This window comes from Eublepharis macularius, chromosome 1 (assembly GCF_028583425.1).
Source record: "Eublepharis macularius isolate TG4126 chromosome 1, MPM_Emac_v1.0, whole genome shotgun sequence".
NCBI classification, from domain to species: Eukaryota; Metazoa; Chordata; class Lepidosauria; order Squamata; family Eublepharidae; genus Eublepharis; species Eublepharis macularius.
In genome coordinates this window covers 240,809,193-240,816,701 of record NC_072790.1, presented here as the reverse complement: position 1 = coordinate 240,816,701, position 7,509 = coordinate 240,809,193, and positions in this window count along the sequence as shown.

Below are 7,509 nucleotides of genomic sequence, written 5' to 3'. Positions count from 1 at the left end.
GCTGGAACAAGGGGGGAGTTTTTAAAAGTTTAAATCGCCCTCAGTGAAAATGGTCACATGGCCAGTAGCCCCGCCCCCTGATCTCCAGAGAGAGGGGAGTTTAGATTGTCCTCCGCGCCACTTCAGCGCGGAGGGCAATCTAAACTCCCCTCTGTCTGGTGATCAGGGGGCAGGGCTACCAGCCATGTGACCATTTTCAAGAGGTTCCGGAACTCCGTTCCACCACGTTCCAGCTGAAAAAAAGCCCTGATCAAGATCATGGCGTTACCCATTGCTGGCACCAGAGACCACCCCATTCCTGGGACCCATTGCTTGAAAGTCAATGTAACCCCTATGAGGTAATTGGTTTAGCCCAGTAGGGCAGATTCAGCAGCTAGAGCCAGGTAGCTGTGGAAAAGGCTGGTTGCTAAGGAGCTTAATAATAATTAATATGCTCTTATCACCTTGAATAAGGTAATCAGAAATTCTCCCAAACTACAATTGGATTTTTGGGAAGATTGGCTGCCAGTTTTGGACTGCATGACCACGCAGGATATTAACCCAAGTAATAAATATCCATTGGACCCTTTTTAAAAAAATACAATATTGCATTGCTTCCAAATGTACAAATCTGTATTGCTGTTTATTTAATATGTTCGAAATGTTTCATTTGTAATTATTATAATGCTCCCTGCAGAATTCTAATTGTTGAAAGTTGTATACAATTCTGTTATAAACATTAAAAACTTTGAAAATAAAATTAAAAAAAACTTTTAAAACTAAAAAAAAAAGAAATGTTGTATGTGGACAATATGACTAAAAGTGGTGTTTGTGTATTGTGTTTGGTTGGTGTTACTGGGATTGTATTATTTTTGCAGGACTGTAATTCCCCAAGAAAAGGACAGAAGCCTGGGCTACAGTTGCTTCGAATGGGAAGAATAGTGAAAAAGGACTCTATCACTTGGTGGTATCAGACAAGTTAAACTGTTTACCTTTCAAAGACATTGTTGATTTAAAGTTTCTGTATGCCTGTAGTTATGACTTTAGGTTTTTTAAAAAAGTTGTATTGTATTAATTGTTAAAAAGTTTTTAAAAGATTTTTTCTCTTAACTTAAATTTGTGCGTTTGCTTCCTAAGCCCCATAGAACCCATATGAGGACAAATTACATCAGCAGCACAATTTTGGTTATGTCTTTGGATCCCTATAGGTCTGGGACACCATGTACTGCCCCCCTCCCAATTTTTTTTCAGGCCCTTCACCGAAGGAAGCACGTGCCCCAGACTCCACTGTGATCGATCTCATTGCTGAAGGGATCTTCAAGGGTCGACATGTTCAGGGATTCTTTTCCAGGGAGGAGCATTCAACCAAGTAGCCCCCTTCCTAGCACAATCCAGAAAAAAGGAGTTTGTGGATACACAGAGACCATAATTTATGAAGATGATGGAGTGGAGAGTGCTCTCAAGTCATAGCTGACTTATGGTGACCTCTGGCGAGGTTATCATGCCAAGAGATGAAGAGAGGTGGTTTGCCATTGCCTGCCTCTGCAACCCTGGTCTTCCTTGGAGGTCTCCCATCCAATTACTAACCAAGGCTGACTCTGTTTAACTTCTGCGATCTGATGAGATCAGGCTCACCTGGGCTAGCCAGGTCAGGGCATGAAGGTGATAAGATTCAGCTTTTCCTATCACTGGAGTTTTATTCTTATTATTTTTTAAAAAAATATTTCTATAGAAGGAGCTCCGCTGCGCAGAGTGGTAAGCTGCAGTACTGCAGCCCAAGCTCTGCTGAATTTGATCCTGGCAGAAGCCGGGTTCAGATAGCCGGCTCAAGGTTGACCCAGCCTTCCATCCATCTGAGGTTGGTAAAATGAGTACCCCGTTTCCTGGGGGTAATGTGTAGTTGACTGGGGAAGGCCATGGCAAACTACCCCGTAAAAAGTCTGCCAAGAAAACGTCGTGATGCAACGTCACCCCATGGGTCAGTAATGACTCGGTGCTTGCACAGGGGACTACTTTTATGTTTATAAAGTACAGCATGAAATCAGCACACTTGTTATGAAAGGATCCCTGTGGCACAGAGTGGTAAGTGGCAGTACAGCAGCCCAAGCTCTGCTCACGACCTGAGTTCGATCCTGGCGGAAGCCGGGTTCAGGTAGCCGGCTCAAGGTTGACTCAGCCTTCCATCCGTCTGAGGTTGGTAAAATGAGTACCCCGTTTCCTGGGGGTAATGTGTAGATGACTGGGGAAGGCAATGGCAAACTACCCCGTAAAAAGTCTGCCAAGAAAACGTTGTGATGCAACGTCCCCCCATGGGTCAGTAATGACACGGTGCTTGTATACCTTTACCTATTTCTGTAGCAAACACGGAGCTGATAAACAACTCCTGACTGCATCTTGGATCAGTCCTTCCCCTACTAGATTTCTCCCCATTCTACCCATCTCCTTTGGTTCACCTGCAGGCCCTGCCAGGACAGGACATTATTTTGAAAGCCAGAGTTGGTGCCCACTCAGGGGATGCTGCGAGTTACAGCAGAGGTGGTGGTAGAAAATCCCATTCTATAAGAGGAGCTCTGCTAACTATTTGATCATGCAATTCAATACTTTTGGGGCTCTTTAAATAAATCCAAGTTGATTTACAGTGCTAAAGAGAGTTACTCCCTGAAGTCAAAGGGCTTAGAAAGGAGCAACTTTGCTTAGAATCGCTCCCGTGATCATGTAGGTTTTAATCAGAAAATCAATTCAATAATCAGCATCAATCAGCATGTAAATTATGGTTGCGAGGCCCAACAACCAATAGGAGCTTGAAGACGTGGACATGGGGGGCACGTGGCATTGCCTGAGCCATGACATCTATTCCAATTGCATTAGGCCTCTTTAGGAATTGCCAGAAAAGAGTTTCCAGAGTTTCCTAGAGCTACCTGATGTCACTTCCAAGTTTTCCCCGGATATGATGTCATCGTGCACATTACACCAATTTTTTGTTTTGTTTTGTTTTCTACCATTTGAGTGCTGAGTGGAAAAGAAGATGTGTGTAAAAGGAGAAAGAATGCTTCTCTAAGCTTATTCGAAAGAACATTTAGATGAGCCAGGCACAATCTTAGAAGTGTATTATTATTGCTGTTGTTTATTTATAGTGCACCTTCCTCAATGAGATCCAAGGCAGATTACATACTACAAGTGAATACAATATAAACAATAGCTAGGACATTCACAGCAAACATACAATATGATCAACAGTTGAGACATCTAACGAAAACAGATATAATAGGGTGTGGTAGACGCACATTTGACTGGCCCAAAGCTGAACACAGAAAACCTTTCTGAATAAAACCTTTCTGAATTAAAGCATAAGTAATTAACATGACATCTTTAGCGACATCAAACTACCCAGTAGGAGCATATCTACATCAGCAGACAGTACCCAATAGCCTACTCAATAGACCCTGTCCCTTACCAAGGTATGTCTTTTGAGCTATTTACAGCTCTGTAATTTGAGTAGAAAGCTCTCCTGAATAATGCAGTTTTGCATTGTTTGCGGAATGCCAGGAGAATGGGAAGTTTCCTGGTGGGGGCTACCTCAGAGAAAGCACAGGCAGTTGTTGATTTAGCCCAACTGCAGGGTGGCATCTGCAGAAATCCCTGTCCAGGTGAGAGAAGCTGCAGTGGAGAAACACAGGGAGAGAGGTGATTTCGCAGATATGAGGACGCTCAGGGCTTTTTTTCTGGGAGAAGAGGTGGCGGAACTCAGTGGGTTGCCAGCACAGGGGGCATCTCCTGGCGGGAGGTGGTGCCCCTGGTACCACATGTGCGCGCGCAAAGTGCATGCATGTTCCCAGGGCCAATGACGGCACTTGGGGTCAGCTGGAACAAGGGGGGCGTTAAAAGTTTAAATCGCCCTTGGTGAAAATGGTCACATGGCTGGTGGCCCTGCCCCCTGATCTCCAGACAGAGGGAAAGTTTAGATTGCCCTCCGCGCCACTTCAGCACGGAGGGCAATCTCAACTCCCCGCTGTCTGGAGATCAGGGGGTGGGGCCACCAGCCATGTGACCATTTCCAAGAGGTTCCGGAACTCCGTTCCACTGCATTCCAGCTGAAAAAAAAGCCCTGAGGGCAAGTAAGAAGAAAATTAATGCAATTTCTGAGCTAGGCAAAAGAAACAAGCGTTTTTCTTGGGTTTTAGATGCAATGGGCATCCCCTCAGAAGTATGATTTCCCTTTTGGTTGTGAAAGAAGGGAGGATACCTCTTCTCGGATGCTGTCTGCAGCCGGCAGTTTTCGTCAGTACTTGAATTGGAAGCAGTTATTTTCTTTTAAAGCATCCACTGTCTAATTAATTAGAGAGGCAGTCTTTTTAATTGGTTTAACTTTCCATATTCAAAGGCAGTAAGCCTCTGATTGCCAGTGCTAGGAGGCAACACTGGGAGAAGGAAAGCCTTGGCCGGTATGCTTTGATGGTTGGCCCCTCAGGGCCACTGATTTGCCACTGTGTGGAACCAGAGGCTGGATTAGATGAATCCTAGAGTGGCCTGATGTCACTTCCAGGCTCAGCCCAGAAATAACGTCATGCTGTCAAAACAATGGTGATCTTTGTACTATTTTCCCCCCACCTGCCTACTGAGTAGAGGCAGGGGTCAGGGGCTTATAGCAGGGGGCAAGCATATTAACAATCAATGTAATCTAGCCAGTTGCCTGGGTCCAACCATGCCTGCACAGAACTCTGCATTCCTAAAGCTTTTAACTAATATTGCCAGTCCTGCACTGGGAACTCCCAGGAGCATAGGGGGTAGGTTTGCCAGGTCCCCTTACCCTCCCAGTGGGAGGGTGGGACATGGTATGCACCTTTGCGACATCTGGAGAGTGCTCCTCATGCACACACAAAGTGTGCATGAGATCGCACAGCTGCGCAATGACATCACTTCCAGGAAAGGATGTCATCACACAGGAATGTGAGTGCACACATGCTTCGCAGCAGGCCGATTTGGTCCCCAAATAGGCCTCATTTGGCCTGTTTGGGGCCCAAATCGGCCCGCTATGAAGCATGGGTGTGCTCTCGGGGTGGTACAATAATGTCACTCCTGGGAGTGATGTTGTCGTGTCACCCTGGGAGTGCACCCGGGAGGCCCATTCCTGCACCTTTCCCCACCACCACCAGTCCAGTGAGTGGTGCTGAGGGGCAGAGGGTGGGAGCAGGGAATCCCCCACACCCGCTGTGGGACCTGGGATCCCCAGGGGGATGGATCCTGAGGAGGAGTATCATTGAGCACCCAGCAGTGATATCACTGTATCACATTCTAGGAATTCCCCCAATCTCTATGGTAATGACCATAGAGATTTGGGGAAGTTCTAGAGTGTTGTGGGTGCCATGACATCAGCGCCATCATTCTCCCACCTGCATGTGCATTTTTTCTCTTGCTGCTCTGTCCAACAAGCACAGGGATGATGGGTGGGGATGGGAGGTCGCCCACTGCAGGTGGGTAACTGGTAAGCCTACTTTTAACGCCCAGAAAGATCAGTCCAGAGGAACAGCCGTGTGAGTTGGGGTGCTAGAAAGCAGTAACGGAAGTGGGCAATGCACAGCTCTGCTGAAAGAAGAGAGACGAGGGAGCCATTTCACCTCCTTTCCACTCCTCAATGTGTCACCATGCAGTGGATTGGCTGCATAGGTCCCATAACCCCTGGAACAATCTCTCCCAGAGTCATAAAGGTCCACTGGAATGGAAAGGGATATGGGAAAACGCCACGTGCCTTCTGCACATGCAGGGTTGGAAGTAGGCCAAGCTCTCTTTGTATTGCATCCTTAAATATCATGAAAAGAGGGGGATCTTTTATTCACCTCATCCTCCACCACCCCGCAAGGGAGCTGCTCACACTCCCTGGATCACCGTGGGACGGCATCATTCCTGGCTGGCTGAGTTATCGAGGGCCCCGCCCCGCCAGAATGCTCTCATGGATGTGGGCGAGCCACATTGTGCAAGCTGGCTGGGGTGTGCCGTGTGGCAATCCGCCACCTGAGTTCCCTGCCTTCTGGGCTGAGCTCCCGGCCCTGATCCAGACAGCTCGGTCAGACTCCCTGACGTCCAACCTGCTCAGGAAATCCTTACAAAAGCCAAGGTGTGGGAATCCCAGTCTCGGTCTGACTGATTCACTGCAAGGTGATGTAGAGGAGATGATCGGTTGAGTCTCTAATCTCTGCAGTGGATGACCTGAAGTTTGGTTTACGCCTCCCACAGGCCTCGCCTTGGCTCCTTTCAGACGACCACATTTTCCACCAGATGTTTCCAACGATAGCTTTTTGTGACCTCATAGAATCATAGGGTTGGAAGGGGCCTCCAGGGTCATCTAGTCCAACCTCCTTCACAATTCAGGAAATTCACAACTGCCTCCCTGCCCACACAGTAAACAGAACAGAGAAGCTCCCCTACTAACAACTGCCAAAATCCACAGTAGAAAATCACAGCTAAGGGACCAGAAAAACCATGAATACTACAAAAGTAAAGATCTAAATATTTTTGTATATTCTGTATGTAATATAAATATGCTGTGACTCAGTGCAATTAATTCAAGATTATGCAATGTCCAAAAACAGATTTACATACAGTATTCAATAGAAAGTATCGACAATATTCAAAAGCAACCGGCCAAATGACAAAATTCTTTTAGCAACATGTCTTCCTCCAAATGGAGTTCTTCAAAGTGCAGGTGCAAAGACGCCAAAGCGGATCGCAGGACCCACCGGACATAGACAGTAAATACAAAAACTCTTCTGTGCAATAAATATATTCCAAGTTTTATGACGTTTTTTCTTTTAGTAGATGCACATAATAAGATCAAAAAGAGTCCAGTAGCACCTTTAAGACTAACCAATTTTATTTTAGCATTTGCCAACAATGTCCTTCTGCTCTGTACATTGGACAAACCAGCCAACCTCTACGCAAAAGAATAAATGGACACAAATCTGACATTAGAAATGGAAACGTCCAGAAACCAGTGGGAGAACACTTCAATCTACCAGGACATTCCATCAAAGACTTAAAGGTCACTGTAGTTCAACAGAAACCTTTCAAAAACAAAATCCAACGGGAGGCTGCTGAACTGGAATTCATATGCAAATTTGACTCTGTCAAGCTGGGACTGAATAGGGACTATGAATGGTTATCACATTACCACAGGTAACAGATTTCCTTTACAGAGGTGGGGTCTGGGGGAGCTCAGTGGTACCTGGTGTGGGCTTTCGGGAACCACAGATCTCTTTGTCAGATGCATCTGGCAGGGAGAGCTGTGGTTATCGAAGGCCCATACTGCATTGGAATTGGATGGTCTAGCTGTTTGGCTTCTACAAACTCACAGGGCAAACTCCTTTGAAGCCAACTGATACACACACCAAAAGGAGATGTTTACATATACTAGCAAAGGAATGTTTTGATTGCTCCCTCCCCCTCCCCCCCTAATTGCCTCTTCCCTCTGCTCTTCTGTGTTTGACCAGTCTCTGTATCAGGCATCTGACGAAGAGAACTTGATTCTCGAAAGCT